This window comes from Lissotriton vulgaris, chromosome 2_1 (genome assembly GCF_964263255.1).
Source record: "Lissotriton vulgaris chromosome 2_1, aLisVul1.2, whole genome shotgun sequence".
In the NCBI taxonomy this organism is placed as follows: domain Eukaryota; kingdom Metazoa; phylum Chordata; class Amphibia; order Caudata; family Salamandridae; genus Lissotriton; species Lissotriton vulgaris.
The window spans coordinates 1691778467-1691800729 of NC_141687.1; positions in this window are offsets into that span (position 1 = coordinate 1691778467).

Sequence of the window (22263 nt, forward strand, 5' to 3'; positions counted from 1 at the left end):
GTGGTTTGTTTCCTTTTTAGCTGATAGGACATTTCAATTTGCAGTTCCCCCTTTTGCTTCCAAGATACACACCCTCAAATTTGGGATACCACAAGGCTCAGCTTTGAGCCCAACGCTGGTATACGTATATGTGCAACCTTTGTCAGCAGTGGCAAAGAGTAGAGGGCTCACAGCAGTGTCTTACGCGGATGACACACAGTTGGTAGTTGCACTCTCCGATGCCTCAGGTCAGGGCTCATGCAAGTTCCAGAGGGATCTAGAGATCTTATATGAGTGGATGGCTGCCAACTGTCTTTTGTTAAATGCCAACAAGTCTGAGGTACTGCTGGTTGGGAGAAACACTGAGTTGTGGAGTGAGCATTGGTGGCCTGCCAAGTTGGGCGATGCACCCGTCCCAAAACAGGTTGTAAACCATCTGGGTATGTGGGTAGATGCCGCCCTTAGCTTTCAAATTCCAACAAAGAAAGTAGCAGGAACCTGTTTTGGCATTCTACAGGGGCTCAAACCAGTGCTGAGGTTTTTTCACCCGGCCATGCGGCAGGCAATTGTCCAGGCATCTATTCTGTCTATACTGGTCTACACCAACTCACTCTACTTGGGAGTCAATAAAGTATGTATGTATGTATGTATTTATTGCTTATTAAGCGCAACTGTGGAGATTGCACGACTGCAAAGGGTCCAGAACGCTGCCGCCAGAGCCTTTGTCAGGTCTGCCCAGGACATGTCCTACCTCCAATGTTAAAAATAGTTTTGTCACGCTTGCACTCTTAGGTCCCCTTTATTTACTGCTGTTGCGTGCTCCAGGGTGTACCCTCCTTCTGAGTACAAGAACAACAAATCGACTGCGTGACCCTTAATTGAGTGACGTCCCCTGGTCACAGCGTAATGCCCATGAATTGGGTTGTAAAGTTCATTAAAAAGTTTCAAAAAAAGCTTAAATTTCTTCAAACATCTTTATTTTCATTGTTTCCAAAGTCATTTTCTCAAAACGAATGATCCAGCCTTCTGGAAAATTACTAGGGCGTCCAATGCATTTCGGCTATGCAATAGCCTTCATCAGGGACTGGATTCTACAAATTAAATAATCACATATAAGGATATAGCAGGGACTCAAATGTCAAATTCACATCTATTCTGATAGTAAAGTCTCAGAAACAGTACATAGTAATATGACTCCTAAATGTCACCCCGTGAATCAAAGTGAAAACTAATTTAGCGAGTACAAAAGGATTAAATTAATAAAACTTGGTCTGTGAAAAAAATTCAAAGCATGTTGTGTAAAGACACCTCCACCAGATAATATAGCGAAAATAAGCCATGCACACGTAGTAGAAAAAGACAGTACGAGCGTAGTTGCAAGAGGAACCCTTTGCATATATTTAGTTCTAAAATACAGAGGGAGAAAAGTATACACCCGCTTACCGGTTAGAGTGAAAGAAAACTCCTGCACGCCATTTGCGGAAGTAGATTTCCAAACAGGTGCGAGGCACCGGTTAAATCACCGCGCTGATAGTGAATAAAGAAAGCGGACAAAGTTCCTAGTCAAGCAGTAAAAGCGGTCTACGTAGTATAGAAAGCGGACCGTAGTCCGTAGTAAATATAGTAAACGGACGTAAGTCCCTAGTCATGCAGTGAAAGCGACCAATATAGTAAATACAGAGAACGGACAAAGCGCGTGGACATTTAGTTTAAGCTGCCATGATAGACAGGGGTGAAATGTGTAAACAAGGGTGAAGTAAGGGGTAAAGGGTGTGTTCCTCATGCTTGAAAAAAGCTCTAGGTGACCTTATTGCAAATTATATCACATATAAATAAAGAATGTTATCCATCAGCTACATTGGTTGCCTGTAGCAAAGTACATTGAGCTCAAGATTCTTTGCATGTCTTTGAATATCTTGTATTCTTCCTCCCCAGACATCTTGGCCAATCTGCTTACACCTTACATCTCCTCCCGCCAACTTCGGTCTATGGGCTAGCATTTGGCGGTGGTCCCACGGGTGAGGAGGATGCATGCTGGTGGACGTTCATTTGGTGTATTGGCGGCCTGACTCAGGAACGTGCTCCCCACCATTATTTGTACCATGGAAAACTACATGGGCTTCCGTAGGGCCATCAAAACGCATCTTTTTCCATCATAGACTCTTGCGTGCTGCTTTTTGTTCTGCTGTTGTCTGTTTTAGCGCTGGAACGCTATATATAAAACCACATAACATTAACAATAACACCACGCCTAGGGAGGGGCAGGCCATGTGAACTCCTCTTCTGAAATTCCACCATCTTGGAATGGTGGGAAAACATCATATTAGGGCTTATTCCCACAGGAAGGGTTCACTAGAGGGTGTAGAGACACTAAAGGTAGGTATCCCATTGGCTTCTACCTGTTTCCCCTTGTAATGCCCTTAAATTCAGTATTTAGGTGGCACCCTGAGACCTGAACATGACATTCAAAGGACAAGAGAAGACCTGGACAAAGAGAACTGAAGCCCTGCTGCAGAAGAAAAAGGCAACAAATCCTGCCTGCTGCTCCCAGTACTCAGCACTCGTTGCTGCTGTGTCCTCCTGAAACCTAAGAGGACTCAAGAACACCACAGCACGTCCAGCCTTCCAGAAATCACTGGGAAGCTCTCTTGGAGTGAAGGTATCACTCCACTGCACACCGCAGGCACCGATTCAGTGAAGTCCGGTTTGTCAACTTGCTGCTCCCTGATGACCTTGACACAGCGTTAAAGCTAGAAAAAAAACAACAGCTCTGGAGGGTCAGATCTGTCTCCCCACTAGATTTGAAGACTTAAGGAACAAGTGTAACCGCGGTGTGCCAATACCCAGGGTACCGGATCCTCAAAGACAAACATCAAGAAGAAGACTCCCCTCTGGGCTCCCACAGCACCAGAACCAACCGCTCATTGAGGGATGTCGGGACACTAAAGACAAACTTCCTAAGTGGCTAGCTGTCCCATGATCGCCTTTCCAAGTTAACTACTACTTATTGTGAGGACCTCAAGATGCATGATGCCCGGTTGACCTGATCGCTCTGCATCAGGCCCCAGCACAGACCAGCAAAACACACCATATGATGGACACAATAGCAAAACATTCACCTCCAGTCACAGATCTGGGTCTAATTCATCGTTATTTTGCTCACCAAGCCACCCCAGTTAAGACATGGCCATATGCAAATCAGTCTTGACCCTCTGCCTCATGGGAACAGTCCAGCCCGAACTGCCAAGCCATGTCTTCCCTGGACCGGAAACAAGCATCCTAGGACCGGTTTCTGGCTATCAGCCGTCTTCAGCCAGGATAGCTTGACTCCAGTGGCTTAGTGAGCAGTACAGACCAACCAGCTCTGCTCCCATGTTTCCCAGGCCTCTGTCTAAGGAGACGTACCGGACTTACCTGTAAGTCCCTCTGTGCAGTACATTTTCAAGTGACCCCCTTCGTCTTTGTGCACCAGCTTCCAAGACATCAGCGCTTTGCTCCCGGCCGATCTGGGCCGCTCCCAAACTTCTCCTGCTGGAATATTGGACTTGGTACCGACATTGCCATAAAACAAGAATGTGAACATCGTAACAGCATTGCCTGAATTTCTATGCATATTTCTGCTTTTTTCCCATTGTTTTTTATGGTGTGTAATTGCGCCTAGAAGTGACTTATTTATTGACCTTTACAAAATCATGTAATGACTTTTAGAAGTGTGTTCTTGGTCTTTAAAATTTGATTAAAATCAATATTTCTTTTACTAATTGGTCTCGGATTTATTCCTGAATGTGTCTCATTTATTTCCTCTGTGAATATAACAAATGCATAGCACTACCCTCTGATAAACAGAACTGCTTGCCCTCACTACCACAAAAAGAAAGTTAGTATTATTTAGTTTATCTCCTGTACACCCATCATATCATTTAATTACGCTGGACAGAGAGCAAGGTTCCTACAACACTCCTTCTGCAGTCCCAGCGAATGTAGATGGACGAACAACCTGAAGGATTGGGGAGACTAAGCACCAGCACCAGGTATGAATTACGAGGGAACTCTGCCCCCTCTATCCCCTGCGAGATCATGTGATGTGACGCTCTGACCTCTACAAGGTGAACAGAGGCTCCGTGTGTAGATTCAGCAAAAGGAAATTGTTGCAAGACATGAGTCTGACCTAGAGTGACATGGACTGTTGGTATTGATAAAGGGCCAAGTTTTCGCTAATTAATGTGTCTAACTGCATTTTATTTAAAATAAAGGAAGACTGTATTGTACTGTAATGTAATTGCATTTAAATAACGCTTACTACCCCTGTTGAGACGTCGAAGTGCTTTTTCAGTGAGTAGCACGCTACTCTGGGACCCAAAGGATTAGTGTTGAATTAGTATAGTGAAATATAAAAGTAATTTAAGTGGTGGATATTTTAGTCAGTTATTTGATTTGGAAGGATAGCGTTAGAAGAGGGGAAAAGGTTTGTATTTCCAAAGCACTTGTTACCCCTGATGGGGTGTTGAAGCGCTTTTTTTTTTTGGCGAGTAGCACGCTACTCCAGAAACCCATAAAGGATTAGTGGTGAATTAGTATGGTGAAATATGAAAGTAATTTGAGTGGTGGATATTAGTTAATGTAGTGTAGTACTTGTGAATTAACTTTTGTGCATGTCTCAGGGACATGCATGTGTCACATGTAGGGGTTTTATCAGCCCCAACTGGTATATTTGGTGCGGTCCTGTGTGGTCACGTGGGCTGCAACCAATAAATGGTGGCGTGGGCAGGCTGAGTCAGGGAGACCACCTGCGCCCCGAGTCAAGACACCAGCTTCAACCGCGTTCATTGTCTAGAGGTTTTAGACCCAATGCGCGCACACACACAAACACCCACACACTCTCATCGCTACACATCAGTCTGTAGTCCCCTGAACGGTGGACCGACAACACTACAGACATCTCTAGCACCCTTGAGAGCACAGCCTACCAGAACAAGAGCACTGCCGCAGTATTTTCATGCCAAACTGTACTGCAAAATGATCACTAAATCTGTGTGAATCTGTGTAACTACGGGATCTTGATTGGCCCCATATTAATAATTTGTGTGGAGCAGACACGGCGTACATGTTTTTCACAAATAAACTTGACCACAAGGACTTCCAGGCTTATAGGGATATCTGGCAGTCCCATGGGGCCCTCATCTGCTTGTAGTGTATCGGAAATGCAAGCCCATGTTTTTAAACCCGCCTAGATTACAACCACAAATGGACGCTACATCAATTCCATCTAAACAACATTTTTCTGGGTGTATTTCCCAGGTCGATCATAGCATTTTTTTAAAAATTTAGATTTAACTTACTGCTTTCAAATGATTTTCGTTGTATTTTCCCTGACCTATAGTGTTGCGCTAGAGACTCCACCCTACTTGTGCTACTCAAAAGAGCAGACAGCAAGTAGGCGCCCTCGTCCCCACACCCCATCTCCAGTACATTGCTGAGCCCAGCTCGGCGCTTCACCCTTCATCTCGAGCGGACGCTCCCTATTCTGCGTCATAACAAGGTTACAACTGACTTTATTTTTAGCTACAGATCTTCACATGTTATGGGCTTTGGTTTCTGACATGAGAACACCCAAGGGCAGTGGCCGTTAGAAGTACTAAATATATGTGAGTGCTCTGACCTTTTAAGAGCTTCAGGCACAACCAGACGTAACTGGAAAACCCCTATATTACCTGAGTGGCGAGACTGCGTCAGTTTCTATGGGGGAATAAAACAAACAGGGAACAACAATATTGAAGGCCCATCACTTCAGGTCCTAGCACCCCAGCAATTCCTCACAGATCCATTACCTCGTGGAACTCCACACCTTAGACTAGAGGCTTAGGGCCAGATGTATGAAGCATTTTACCACACGCAAACAGCCCATTGATCCATAACATGACCCGTAAATTCCTTTTTGGCATGCCAATCCAAATTTGTGAGTCAGTAGCCTATCACAGACTCGCAAAATAGGGTTTGAGAGTCACTATTAGGAAGGGTCATGTTAAGAGCGTCCCTTCCTATTAGCAAGTTGCACTGGTATATAGAAATATTTTGCAACCAGGAATGTGGTTGCAAAACATTTGCATTTACCACCAACTTCAACTTGGTGGTAAATCATTTGCAAGTGGGAAGAGGTCCCCAACGGACCCCTTCTCCTTTGTGAATGTGGGGGGCGAATATTTTTTAAGAGCAGGTAGTGGACCCACTGACCACTGCCTACTCTTACAAAATGAAAAGGTAGCTTTTCATTTTTATTTTGGAAATGCATTCCATTTTCTTTTAAGGAAAATATGCTGCATTACAAAAAAATTGCTTTATTTTAAAAGCAATCACAGACATGGTGGCCTGCTGACCCAGCAGGCAACCATCCATGTGATTGTAGTCATTCACAATGGAGCTCAAATTGCAACCTTCTTCATGAATATTGATGAGGCAGATCCATTTGCAACCCACTGCGAATCGCTAACAGTGTCAAACACACTGTGCACATCATAATTTGCGATCTCCTAATAGCGAATCCCAAAAATTCGCTATTAGGAAATTGAAAACACCCGATTTAGTGCATCTGGCCCTCAGTGTCCCCAGAATCTCAGCAATTGGGAGGAATTAGCATCTCTTGGATCTAAAATCTCACAGGCCCTTGGACCTCATATATCTCAGTAACATATAGGTATGAGCATCTCAAGAAACCCGACACCTTTAGATGTCTTAGGCCAGATGTATCAAGCGTTTTCCAGTTCGCAAACGGGCCGATTCGCAGAATCGGCCCGTTTGCGAATGGGAAAAAAGCCTTTTGGATGATACATCCCAAAAGGCAATCACTAAATAGGGAATCGCAATTTTTGCGATTACCTATTTTGCGAATGCATTCAAAGAATCACAATTTGCGATTCCCTAAATGCAATGCAGCAAGCACTTTTAAATTTGCAACCCTGCTTTAAGGAATTACATTTTACCACCAACTTCAAGTTGGTGGTAAATTGCAAATCCTGAAAAGAAATGCCAGTATTGCATTTCTCTAAGTGCCATGTGGCACACAAACATGCCCTTAGGGCATGTATGTGTGCCACATGTGCACACATGCATATTTTAGGGGTGCAACAGGGTGTCCTTTTGGCACCCTTGAAATTGCATGAACAATTTGCGAGTGCCTATTGGGTCAGTATTCGGCAGGCGCTGGATGCATAAATGCTGGATCCCTGATCTCAAGCGTCCCTTAGTAAAGTTTCCCAAATATGTCAGGATCCCTAAAATGCTAAGATCTCAATGGTGCTGTAATCCCTGATAGCCTCGGACCAACAGTGGGCTGAGATCCCTGACGTAATATGACAGAGAAAGCGTTGTGATCTCAGAGGTGGTGATAACTGTGACCTAGAAATGCTTGAAAACTCTTTGAACAGAATGTAACAAGACACCCACTCGGGTCAGGTGCCGGTCCTTGATTAAAAAAACTACAAAGCAGGTCTAGTAAACATGCAGATCTCTCGCCATATAGATGCTGTGGTGATTTTCCTCAGCAGAGCTGCAATAGCAGCCTTCATTTTTGCAGACTTCTCTTTCTGATTTTCCTGGGTGTGTCTTGTCGACTTTCCGACAATATAAAGAGATGGAGGGCATACTCAGTATTGCAATAGACTGCTTATAAGAGCTGAGCCAGTTCTAACAACGCTGGGGCCAGCATTTGGTCCAACGGTGTCCAGAGCAAAACATAAGTGGCAGCCATATTGAATCAAGCCCTGCCCCTTATACTACTGAGAAAAAGCCCCTCTTTGTGTTGAAAGTAGCTCTTTATGCCACACAAGAGCATTTAGGATTTAGCTGATGGTAATATCCTGTACAATCACTGAAAATGTTTCTCTAGTTCTTGTGTTTTTAGAGTTATCCATTTACTTTCACAAAGGAACAGTACTACCACTTGTCAAATAAATGCAATGCAGGCAATGGAACTGTATCAGAATTACACAGCATGGGTGTTGGGCTTTAAAAGTGACTGCCAGAGTTTTGTCATAGAGATGGTATGGTTAAATGAAAAATATTGGAACCATGCTGCATAAATGTTGTTTCTTTACTTCCATAGAATCTGTACATCTCTGCAGGATTGCTATATCTTTAATAGCTCAGCACTGACAGCTATTAGATGAGTATCAAAGAGACCAAAATGTGAGTGTGCATTGAGCGTAAGCTCCTCTTGTCTGTCCCAAGCAGGCTTGATTCATAATGCTTCGGTACACACAAGGCAATATGGGCCAGATGTATTAACATTGTATTTTGAGGGTCCTTAATAGCGATTTTACTGGTTTGCTATTATGGACTCGCACAATGTATGTAAGATTCGCAAATAAAATTGCGATTCCTACGCATTCTTTATTTGCGACTCACAAATTGCGAGTCACAAATAAGGAATGGCTTCTCATTCATTCAGATGGGCCTAGAGGTTCTTAGGAATGAATGGGAATTGCATGCGAAATTTGCCAGTACCCAATAGGTACTCGGAAATTGCGCATGCAAGGTGCATGGGTGCCAAATGGACACCCTGTTGCACCCATGAAATATGCATGTGTGCACATGTGGCACACATACACTAACGGCATGTATATACACCACATGGCACCTAGAAAAAAGCAAATAAAAGAATTTTTCTAGGAATTTGCAAATTACCATCAACTAGAAGTTGGTGGTAATTTGCAATTCCTGAAAGCCAGGTCACAATTTTGTTTTGCTTCCTGCATTGCATTTAAGGAATCGCAAATTGTGATTCCTTAAATGCATTCGCAAAATAGGTCATCGCGGAAATTGCGATTCACTATTTTGCAAATGCCTTTTGAGATAATACATTCTATGAATTGGCCCTTTTCCGAATGGTAAAACGATTAATACATCTGGCTCTATATGTTTACACTTTTCCCACACAGAAAGGTAAGCAGCTCAGGCCTCGGTCAGAAACAGAGCATCGCTGCACAGCGAGAAAAAAATCAAACTTCTCTAACACACAGGCCAGGTCGAGTACTGGGATCAACTATGCTTTGATCAAACATGTGACAGCCAGCAGCAGCGTGATCGTAACCAATGAGGTGTGGGTAATTTTTCTTGTGCTGTTCAGTTTTTGCCCTATCTTTGTATATCCAGTTTTAGTATTTTCAAAATAGGAAGCCTACACCTTCCAAAATGCCCAGAAACTATTGATTAGTTGTTCTTCCTTGTATGACACCAGGCAGCTTGTGACTCTATATCATTTGAAAGCCATAGTCACCCCATATCATGTATAGTTAGTTCCTACAGTGGGGAGTTAGTGGGGAAATATGTTCAAGCAAAAGGGGGGTATGTACACATGGCCTATGTCGATCTGACCGCAGCCTTTGATTGCATTAGCCATACGAAATTGTGGTCGATTTTCTTGGCAATGGGTGTAGACTTACCACTGGTAAACTTCTTTCATGAGCTCTATTCGGGCGCAACACCTAGAGTTAGGTATGGACTTAGGGGAGAACTTACCGAGCCAATTGGGGTCGAGAAAGGGGTCAGACAAGGTTGCGTCCTGTCCACCTTTTTATTCACCCTCTATACCAACGGGTTAGAAGCAACAATGCTGGAAGGGATTGAAGATCTCCCCACCATTGGTCGTCGTCCAATACCGGCGCTTTTATACACCGACGACGCTAGAACCCCCCTGCAGCTCCAGCATGTTTTAGATAAATACCGCAGCTTCATGGCGAGTTTGGATCTGATAGTTAATATAAAAAAATGTATGTAATGCACACCGGCCCCAGACCAAAAAAGATAAAAGACATTTTGATGAATAATATCAATTTCGAGTGCACTATTTCTTATCCCTACTTAGGGATTTTATTTGACAACAAGTCCTCCTGGATGTAGGCTATAAACGCGAGAAAACTATTATTTCTTAGGACCACTACCGCTCTCGTAGCATTTGCTCAGAAGATAGGGAAGAGGTCCCCACAAGAAATGATTAAGATATACCAAGCTAAATGCATTAGCGTAGCCAGCTATGGTGCGGGGGTGTCGGGCCACGCCAGGGTGGACGTATTACAGAAAATTGAGAATAGTTTCTTGAGATATTTGCTTGCTGTCCCTCAAAGTACCTCGACATAAACATCATAGGGAAAAAGCGCTGAGATGTTTCCAGAGACAAATACTAATAACCATGTACGCAGATGATATTACTCTCTATGTGCGAGATCCCAGCGAGAACTTGAATCCAATTCTCAGAGAATTTTTTCACTTTGTTAGACTCTCAGGAGTTCAGATCAACTTGGGCAAGTCTTGTATATTCCTGCTCACGGCATCCACAAGACAATTTGTGCTGGATTACCCCATTGCTTGGTGCGAGGGAGATTTCAGATACTTGGGTATCCACATAGAAAAAGATCGGGACGAATTATTGAGGGCCAATTATGGCACGACAATGACTCGCATTGTAGATAATATTACGAGATGGATCACCCTGCCTCTTTCCATGGCGAGTAGATCGTCTCTGATTAAGATGGTGATCCTGCCACAATTACTGTATCTGTTCTTAAACATTCCCTTCTATCCAGGCAGGTATTTTTTTCAACAACTCCGAACGGAACTCATCAGATTAGTATGGGGCGGAAAATCGCCTCGGCTCAAATGGGACATTCTCACTAGGCCATACAATCAGGGTGGGTTTGGTGTTCCCGGTTTTAAGCTGTATTATCAAGCTGCCCAGGCTCACTATGCCTTTTTCTGGGTACGTCAGCCTAAGTACAAGCCCCAACTGGCGGCGGAACACTGGTTTGCTCATCCATTCCCCATAGAAGGCGCATTATATGCCTTAGTCCTAGGAAGAGACAAGACGCCCACGACAGTGATGAGCACGGTGACCGCGTGGACCCGACTGGCTGCTAAGTTGGAGACTAGCATGCTCTATGCACCGCTATTGCCTCTCGTTTATCATCCAAATATGCCCATACTACAGGAGGCAGGTTTTCATAAGCTGCTCCACAGTATCCACATCACGACATGGGGCGACCTGTATCATGCTGGAACATTCCGATCTGTGGAGCATTTATATGAAGATATACAGCCATCTCCACTTGATGTTTTTCTGTACATCCGGCTACGTCAGGGACTTAAGGCACTTACACCTGACTTTCCTCATGAACCTCAAACTTTTGCACCTTTGCAATGCATACTCCAAGATGATACACCCAACAAACTAGTATCGACAATATACAGGTCGGTCCACTCACTAATAGACGCCCCACCATTGGCGGCTAGAACAAAATGGGATCAGGGGCTGGGGGTGCCACTTACAGACAAGCAATGGGAATTTTGTCTACAGCAGACAGAGCGCATTTCCTCTATCAGTAGATTCAGAATGATATATTGTAAATGTGTCCATAGACTGTATTACACTCCAGCACGAATGTGTATATTTTAACTTCGCGCCAATGGCAATTGTGACAGGTGTCACGCCCCAGGGGCTGACTTTTTACATCTGGCGTGGGCGTGTGATGCAGTGCAGATATACTGGCGCCAGGTGTTTGCAGCATTGTCCAGAATGATTAATACTGAGATGGACCCCTCCCCTATTCTGGCTCTCCTGGGATATGTAGAGCCCATACAGGCGGCACACCGCAAATTCACCGCACTAGCCTTGCTAGTAGCTAAAAGAAGAGTTGCATGTAGATGGGGTAGGGGCAGGGCCCCGAAATTTAAGGATTGGCTGCGTGACCTTACCTATTGCCAAGAACAGATAAATACATACTCTGAGTTATTGCTGATCGCCTCACGGCCCTCTGATATATGGGCCCCAGTGCAATGTTACCTATTAGAAGGGAACAACGCTGCAGAGGAGGGGATGACTTCCTAGGCAGACGCTTGAAGATCCTCTATAAGATATTCTTAGACACACATACGAGAACACTGCACTGAGAATATGGGCTAGTGGTGCTGGACTGAGTAAGGTATGATGGATAACTTGGGAGGACGATGTTGTGTTGGTGTGCAGTCATGCATTAGCTAGATCGCCCTCATGTTACTTGGGGCCTGGTCCTAGGAACTTACTGCACCTCCTTATTACATGTTATATTGCAGGGACTTCTATTTGTAAATATATGCTGATGTTACAGGTAGCCTGAAATGCAAAACGTACTCAGTTTGGGTAAAGTGCGAGACCAACTTATTGTTGCACAGTGATGTTATGATGAGTCTGCATGTGTTTAATTTCCCTGATTCTGTACATGCATTGTAGATTATGGACTAAAATGTGTACACGTGAATGCACCCTTTTTGATGTATTGTCGCTTAAAATTTTCAAAAATAAAGTTAAAAAAAAAAAAAAAAAAAGTACCTCGACATACTGCTGCCACCTAGAGTTAGGGCTGGAATATATATCCAATATTATCAGAATTCAGCAAATCCTTTTATGGCATTGTGTTTCGACATCGGAACAGAATTGTCTCAACGTCTCATTCACGATTGCCTCATGTTGGAAAAGATGCAGAAGATCAGCTGGCTAGCTTATGTGAAAATGTTTAGGCCTAATGAGATATTTTAATCACCCACTAACCATCTCTGAGATACCGAGGAAAGAATTAAAAAAGTTAAGCTTGATACATCTAGGGCAGTTACGACTTTCTAGTGGGAGTGGAAAAAGTTCAGTGGAGCACATCTTAGGGATCTAGACCACCTTTACAGTGCAGCCATATTTAATGTATAACCTGAACACTTAAGAGAAATTTCTACTGACCAGATTTTGATTCAATATCTTTTATCGTTTAAGAACTTTTCCACAACCAAAGGACTGGTCCAAGAATCTTTCAGTGTGTCCGTGTGACGATGTTTCCTTACAATCCTCAATTCACGCAGTGTTATTTTGTAGATTTTATGTAAATCCACGAAGTCGATGAATTGTTCCCATACTGAAATTAATGGGTTTGTGACGTTGTCGCCCTGCTTTCCTCAAGGTCTAATTTATGGAAAATGAAATGTATGCCAAATCAATAGCCTCCTTTTTTAAATTTTGTGTTAAACATTGGGCAAATCTTGGCTAATCTCTGACGCACCGGCACTTTAACTTGAAGTATCCAGTTTTAATATCCTTATTTAAATTATTTATTTAATTGGTAATGTATTGACTGTACTGATTGTACTTACTGTTTGCGCATGTTTTTTTTTTAGCTGTACTTTATGGTTCTCCTACAAAACTATGGAAACGGAATAATGGAATTTGACTTTGACTCTGACTTTAGTTCCTCCAGCACTTTCATTTCTTTAGATTCTGGTACTTGCAGATGCATTCCTATTCTAGAAAAGCAGACTAGTATTAAAATGCAAAAAACAATATAATAAAAACAGTCTCTCTTGGCATAATCAAGCACACTGCTAATAAGAAAGCAGCTTGGCTTTCACATATTTGTGTGTAACTAAAGATTGTAAAAAAGAAAACAGCTTTACCCACTGCTTTTTGTGGATTCTTCTCGCAGCTTTATAAAGATGGAAATAAAAAAATAACATCACTTAGCGGTGCAGTTTATATTTATGAATCTAGAGGCACACATCAGTTGACTAGAATGACTTAGACCTCAGCAATGATATAAGGGATAAAGTACCCCTACTATACATTATAAGAATAATGCAAGTCACCAAGGAGTTCCATAAACATATAGAGAAACAAGGCTGGTTCCTTCCTAGTTATCAAACCTTCATTTTGATAGGTCAGGAGAAAACCAGTGAAGGACATTGCCACCAAACCCCATTCAGGTCTTCAGGCTGAGGTCAGCTTTGGTCCTGAGGTCATCATGTATAATGTGTAAGGCAGTAGTCTTTATGCTGCACTGTGATCTGAAGCCATTTTGGTAGTCATGCAGGAGATGGTTGGTGCTGATAGGATTTGGGAGTTGAGGATAGACGGCTTTTCTATCATTTTGCCGATAAAGGGTAGGTGAGTGATGAGCAAGAAGCTGGAGAGGTCATCAAGATCTAGTGTTGGTTTCTTCAGGAGTTGGAGGATATTGCCTGTCATGAGAGCTTATAGGAAAATGCCCTGAGTCGGTGATGTATAATCAATGGTGCTAAATGAATACATAGTTGTAGTAGAAGTAAGAACAATATTCATTGCTGGTTTAGCAGAACAGAGTCTAATGATTGGCAGCCAATCAAACAATGTTGAATCATTAAAACAATACTATGAATTTTTATTCTGAGAAGTTTATGGTGAAATGTTTAGCGCTCACCTTTGCTGTACTGGCAGTAGGGGGTGACGTTCCTCCGTCCTAATGGGGGATAGTTCCCTCACTGAAGGATTCAACCAACTGGACAGAAAAGGACTCTCATGTTTTGGAGATCTGATAGTAGGTGAAACACTGAAATCTTTTACTCAACTCCAGAAGGATTCTGGGTTGCATAAAACCCTGTTCTTTAAATACCTTCAACTTTGCCAAGCACATATGCCTTATGTAGCACATATTGAGAAGCTCCCTGACTTTAACCCACTAGAGGTGGGCTTGTTTTTAGGAGTGTTCAAAGATCATAAAATAACACACATTTATTGTTCCCCGGTTATCAATTATCCTGATTCTTTTGATGCGCTTCACCACGGGTGGGAGGAAGATCTAGATCCTATCTCTAATGAGGACTGGAAGAAGCATTGGCATCTCCTAGGGTGTTGGCTAATGCCACTTGCCACCAGCTCATCCAGTAAAATACCTGCACAGAGTGCATTTTACCAAGGAGAGGCTGTGAAAGAGAGAAATGATGTTTTCTCCAAAGCATGGCAATGTCATAGGCATGATGGAGAATTTTGTACACTATTTGGAGTTCTGTTGCACTCTCTCTGATTTGGAAGGGTTTTTTGACACATGGGGACGAAACTGGGTTGGTTGCTGTCCCCTGATCCCAAACTGGCCATACCACACATTCATGGAGATTTGGACTCGAATAGGTACAAATTGTCATTGGTATAGCTAGTCACAAAAATGGGGCGGAATCTCGCCCCAACCAAACGCACAGCTGAACGTCGCCAACTTGGCGATCATATGGTTATGCCAATTATATCAATGTATTCTTCGTAATCCTTATGGTAAACACTTATATTTCAACACATTTTCCACATTTTTTCTCTCCACACGCGGAGTGGTATGCCAATTTTCACGTTTTCTAATGCACATGTTGGACCCTCAGAACCTCTTACACAAACAGTGGTATAGCTAGGACATTTAGTTGCACAAAGAGACATTGCCCAACATTGGAAAGTTTCAGCCCTGCCTATGTTTGGGGTATGACAAAAAGTCCAGAATAGATGAATGTGCTTGGTGAGCCAGATCTACCAGGTGAGGAGGTGTCCTCAGAAGTGCTATAAGATATGGGCTGACTGGAATTGTACTCTCACTGTAGGATCCAACACCCTGGAAGATGGTGGGCGAGAAAGACGCTGGGGGTTTGTTGATACAGGATTATGGGTGAAAACACATCTGTAATTATGGATGCATGATGTAAAAGTTGTACTCTCAATACTCACTTATCATTGATTACTGATGATATTCTGTTTTCATGCTTGATGAGGTGGATTGGGTTGTGCCTCAGGTATTCTCTTTTCTGGGATAAACTCAATAAAAAGTTAGTGCTAACAAAAGTTGGCATAAAGCACCAGTACTGACTTTGTGGCTGTTGGCTTGCTGTACACGTGGCTGTTGGATGGCTTATTTGTGTCTTCTGCCTGGTGGAATGTATGGCTGTTGCCTGTTGGCATGCTTGGCTTACAGTATGTATATAGTGGTTTGCGTGAGGTGACATTGCATAGAAGTTGGCTGATGAGTAGGTGAATGGTGGTGTGATTGGTCTTTCAGTCCCGTGGGCATATGGCTAAGATGGGCCTATAAATGGTGGAGATTTGTTGTATCTAAGTGTTGCATTATGCTGGGCTCTAGGCTAGTGTTATGAATGGCTTTGTGTTGTACGCTTAAAAGAAGTGTAAATAGACATTAAAACGTGTGCCTTGCAATGACCTTACTGCTCACTACTACTCAAGAGATGTGTTCAGTTTTATTGTATTGTTATTGGTACTTACTCTTTGAATCAGTTACAACTATTAGTGTTGAAATCAAACAGTATGAGTCTGTACTTGAGTAGTAGATGGGTTTTGAGGGAACATTAACAAAGCCTGCTAATTCTAAAAACTGAAGCTCTAAAGAAATCAAGGGTGGTGTGACTTACATGACTTCCACTAAATTTCCTTCCCCACAATGCCCGCCAACACTAAACCTTTAGTTAAAATAATATTTCTATGACAGAATCTTCCAAAATCTGCAGGGATTCACAAAATCCCTACAGAACAGTTCTAAAAATGATTGGGTTTGGTAGGTTTCTCTGGGTGGTGGTTGAGCCTAGGTCCAAATACCAAAGCTACCCTTATCACCTAAACAGACAATTGTTTGACAGGAAATATTGAAGTCTCCATGATGCATTTTGGGGTATTTTGTGTCACAGGTTCTAAGCTGTGGCATGCAAATAGGGCAGTGTTTTCTTTTGGGAAAGCTGGGTCATAGGAATTTTGTGGATACCTGCATAAACTGGACGTTTCTGTCACAGAAATAAGAAAAAAACTTTTATTTGTACCCAACGTTTGAGAATTGCACTACTTAGAAATAGTGAGAACAACACAAGCAACATCACTCTAGACTCCTCTGTGCTTCTAGTTTCCATAAATGTCTGGAAGGATTTGAAGGGTGCCATCCAAACTTGGGCCCATATTCCCAACGGAGGTCCTTTTCTTCCAGGAAACATAATGTCTCCACATTGAGTTTTTGGGCCTTTTATTTTGTAGGAACTAGGTCTAGCCATGAAAGTGGGGTATAGTTTTTATTAAGAAAAGAGTGGGAATGAAGGGTGGTAGTACATTTTGTGGATCTCCTTACCTTCCAGAACTTTATCTCAAAGAAATGTAGGCAAAATCTATGTTTGTAACTAGAGTTTGAGGTTCAGAAGGCATTATAGGTGAAAAAAACGTTAGCTGGATCAAGTAAAGTGACAGCATCCTGGATTCCACTCGGTGCCTAATTTTCAAAAATGTAGACATTTGCTAGATTTTTCTTGGTGCCGGTCGAGGTTGGCCCCAAAATCTACAGCTGCTCACATCACCAAAAGGAGTAATTATTTCTTTCATAAAACGTGATGTCTCCACATTGACTTATGGAGTTTTTCATGTCCCTGGTGATAGGCCCGTACAAATAGGGTACCATTTTCATCAGGAGAAATGTGAGAGCACTGATTGGTAAGACTTTTGTTGATTCCCTACAACTTCCAGAACTTTCCCCTAACAGAAATTTGACAAAAATGCTTTTTGTTGCAAAAGTGTGAGGTTTGGAAGACATTATGAGTAAGAAGAGGTAGTGGGAATATTGCAAGTGACACCACCATCGACTCCCCTTGGTTTCTAGGTTTCAAATAATTGAATTGAGGTAGGTGGTAATACTCAGTGTCTACGTCTTGTGGAAAGGGCTATAATATTGTGCACTAAAGACATTGGGGTCAAAAGTCTAGCTTTACGACTTTTGGTATTCACAGAAGTCATTTACGACTTTTGGTATTCATTTAAGCTGTTTCCAACTCGTATCATTAAGTCCGCAATTGGGACAGAATCTCCACACTCGGGGCGGAATCTCCGCACCTAGGCTGGAATCTTTGCACCCAAGCTGTAATCTCTGCACTCGGGCAGTAATTTCTGCATTTGGGCCGTAATCTCCCCATTTGGGACGGATGGTAATTGTCTTTAATGCTAAACACCTGTGCAAGTGATTACCACCCCCCACCCTGCTCCAGCTGAAACACTGCAGCCCAACTGCTAATCCCAGCCTTGCAGGAAGAATAAAAGCAGAGCAAACACATACAAAACTTCCAACATGTTGCTGAATGTATTTGTTGCTCTGCCCCTTGCCATGCGGCAAGAACCTTTGTGGAGGAGGAGGAGGGGGAGGAGGAGAGTAGAGAGGATTTTCAGACAAAGGATTGACCTATTTGGGAAGTCCAGTCAAGACGTCAGGGCCAGATACCGTTTCTACCCTGATGTCATCTTGGAGATAGTTTGTGAGTGGTAGCCGGAACATGACTCTGTGACGTGTCGCTCACATGCCATCCCAGCCTAGCTAAAGATTCTTCCTGCTCTGCATTTTTTTGCTACAGGGTCATTCCAAAGGCTCTACAGTGACCTTGTGGGCATCTGTCAATCAGGCCAGTTGTGGTTCTTGCATCAGGTACTGAGCTGTATCAATACAAATGCCCACCTCCACGTATAAATGGCTATAACACTGGAAAGAGACAAAGGGTAGCTAGAGATTTCTACCTTATTTCCCGCATCCCACGCGTGCTGGATGCAATTGATTGTACCCGTGTGGCTTTTCAGCCACCACACCGCATTGCACACATCTTTTGCTACAGACACTGATGACATTCCATCAATGTGCAGGGTGTCTGTGATGCCTGTAGCAGACTCATTGATGTGCATGCAGTGTTTAGAGGCAGCCTAGATGACAGCTTTGTATTCCGCATGTAACCTCTTGCCCAGCGGATGGCTGCAGAGAATTTGGCAACATGTGGCTACTGGGTAAGTACCAAGCACAAAACATGTGGGATATGTATAAATGTAATGTATGAATGCCATTTAAAATAAAACAACCATTTTACAATAAGATTCATTATGTCACATACACAGCCTCAACAGACACTGCATGTACCAATGTATCGAACATGTTTTGTATAGATGCAAGAGGGACATTTAATCAAGTGCCCTATTTTCCTTCCTCGGTGATGCTGGGTATGCACTCTCCCCTCAACTTCGCGGATGCACTGGAGCCGTGTCTGATCGGTTTTGTTCTGTTGCAGTGGGCCGAGTGCCTGGTGGAGGGCTCCCCGTGATTTTGGAATCGTTTTTCTGCACTTTTGATTTTGAATGCATGTGATCAATTTGTAATCATTTTCCTGACTTACTTGAAACAAACTCATATTTGCAAACTGCACACAGCCCTTACTGCATGCCTCCCTGGTCCACCACAGATTGTTCCGTTTGTGTGGAGGGAATTTGGATGTGGACCGGAAGTATCCCACTCCCGGCAGGAATCACTGCGGTGGCTGGCAGCCTAGTTGTCAAACCGGCACCATTAAAGTAGATGCCTGCCTCGAGGCGCAGTGGACACGCTAGCAGCAATTAGGAGCCATATCTAATCGGTTTTGTTCCATTGCAGCAAGCGGAGCACCTAGTAAAGGGCTCCCCGTGATTTTAGAATCGTTTTTATGCACTTTTGTTTTTAAATGGATATATGATGTTACAACGCATACTTTTACAACGCATACCGTTACAACGCATCTTTTACAACGCAAATACTATTACAACGCATGTTTTGACAACGAGTACTATTACAACGCAAAATAGTACTTTATTAAGAAAAATACCATTACAACGCAAAATATAACAACGTATACCATAACAACGCTGAAAAATATATATAATTTTTTCTTTGTAAAATAAAACCTGGCACGGGATGCAGGGAAAATAGGGGTTTTGGGTGGGGAAGTGTATTAAAAAACGGGCAAAAAAACTACCATAATATTACGAAACCGATTTAATTATTTAATAAATTAATACCCGAGTATTAAAAATAATACTGTATAACATCGTACACTATAACAACGCAGAAAAATATATATAATTTATTCTTTGTAAAATTAAACCTGGCACGGGATGCAGGGAAAATAGGGGTTTTGGGTGGGTAAGTGTATTAAAAAACGGGCAAAAAAACTACCCTAATATTACGAACCTGAATTAATTATTTATTAAATTAATACTCGAGTATTAAAAATAATACTGCAGTAGTTAAATTAATACTCCGACTGCTAAAAATTATATCAGTTTAAGCAATTTCGTATTTTACATTATAAAAATAATACATTAATTATAAACACGATATTTATTTTGCGGATATTAACACAGAAATAGTAGGATTTATGGACGCCATTTTAAGAAGGTATTAAAGTTATTAGTCCTACTATTATTTCAATGAATCAATACCACAACACATTAGCTAAAATGGATGCCAAAACGACCCCAAAAACGCTATCAACATTACTTTTAATTAATTTTTAAATTATACGTTTTCACAGAAATAAATGTTAAATTAAAAACCGAATCTAACGCATATTTTTACAAAGTAAATAATGTTAGTAATCCAAACTTATAAATAGTAGTCAGACACCATTTTGAAACTAGTTGATCCTCAACTACCCAAGAGAGCAGACGTGAAATCTGAACCTCTGACCTTTTCACCCTTTCAGACCCATTAGACTGACAGAGCTACAGAATGAAACGATTTACAAGTAAGTAACGTTTACAGAAAACGCTAACCAAATAAATCATTGTAATTGTTAGTGAATGCAGTTCGAAATAATAATACATATTCTTATTATTTATACTTAAATAAGATATTTCCAAAATAATACTGTGAATTATTAAACAAAAACGTGACAGAAATAAATTTTAATAAATTACGATAAATATATATTGTGTCATATGATTATTTAAAATCTACAGAAAATTAAAACGCCTTATATTTTAAATACGATAACATAAGATTACAATATATTTATTATATTACTCATATAAATCACATCCTTGCCACAGAAAACGTGAAACCTGAAAAATAACATGAATTTAAAAAGTACGAACCATTATTTAAACTTAGTTGAAGATACATCATCATTATTTATTAAACAACTTTATCATGCAGGACTCGAAAAAGGTCGCATTAAAAATAAATATTGTGAATTGTTTTGACAGAAAAAATCACTTCAAAACTAAATTCCAGTTCATTCATGCCCTAATGAAGTGTGTCGACTTCTTATAAAAAAGGTAATAAAAATATTTTACTGGCAAAATATTTACATCATTTTTATTCAAACATAAATACAGTAGAAACGGATAAATATATATATTTTTTTTATATTTCAGAAAGAAAAACCAAGTTTTGACAAAAGATTACAAAAAAAACTCAATTTACGAAAAATCAAATATCAAAGCCTTCATATTAAAAGGTAAATCCGAAATGTGTAAAATTAATATATGTCATATATATAATATATTTTGACTCTAATTCAACTCCAGATAAATGCTACAAAGAGAAAGTGCTGGATAGTGTAAAAGTATTAATTACAATTCCAACTCCTGGTAATAGCTGCAGTAGGGAAAGTGGTGGATAGTCTAGAGGTATAAAGTGCTTTTATAACTCCGAGTAAGTGCTGCATTAGAGAAAGTGCTGGATAGTGTAGAGATATTAATTACTATTCCAACTCCTGGTAAATGCTGCAGTACGGAAACTACTGGATAGTCTACAGGTATAAAGTGCTATTGCAACTCCTAGTAAGTACTAGATTAGAGAAAGTGCTGGATAGTGTAGAGGTATTAATTACTATTTCAACTCCTGGTAAATGCTGCAGTAGGGAAAGTGCTGGATAGTCTACAGGTATAAAGTGCTATTGCAACTACTAGTAAGTGCTGCATTAGAGAAAGTTCAGGCTAGTGAAAAGGTATTAATTACTATTCCAACTCCTGGTAAGTGCTGCAGTAGGGAAAGTGCTCGATAGTTTACAGGTATAAAGTGCTATTCTTACTCCTAGTAAGTGTTGCATTAGAGAAAGTGCTGGATACTATAGTGGTAAAAATTAGATATGTAATATGTCTTAAATATTAATTAAGTGTATAACTGTACATTAATCAAATGAATAATAAATAAAAAGTGAAAAAAACATTGCACATTTTAAAAATGACATTCATCATTAAGCATAATTGACATTTTTTTTCTATATATTATTTTCAGAGTACTACCCATCCGAATCAAATCCGAAAAAAACAACAGCTGCAGGAATAAACTACATCCAAGCCACATATCAATTGAAAGAACCACCAAATTCAAAAGTAAGTCGAATTCAACATTATTAATACAAATATCATTAATACATAGATAGTGTAGAAAATTAAAATAGTATTCCAACTACAGGTAACTGCTGCAGTAGGCAAAGTACTGAATATTCAAGAGGTATAAAGTGCTATTCAAACTCCTAGTAAGTGCTGCAGTAGGGAAAGTGCTGGATAGTGTAGAGGTATTAATTACTATTCCAACTCCTGGTAACTGCTGCAGTAGGGAAAGTGCTGGATAGTCTACAGGTATAAAGTACTATTCCAACTCCTAGTAAGTGCTGCATTAGATAAAGTGCTGGATAGTGTAGAGGTATTAA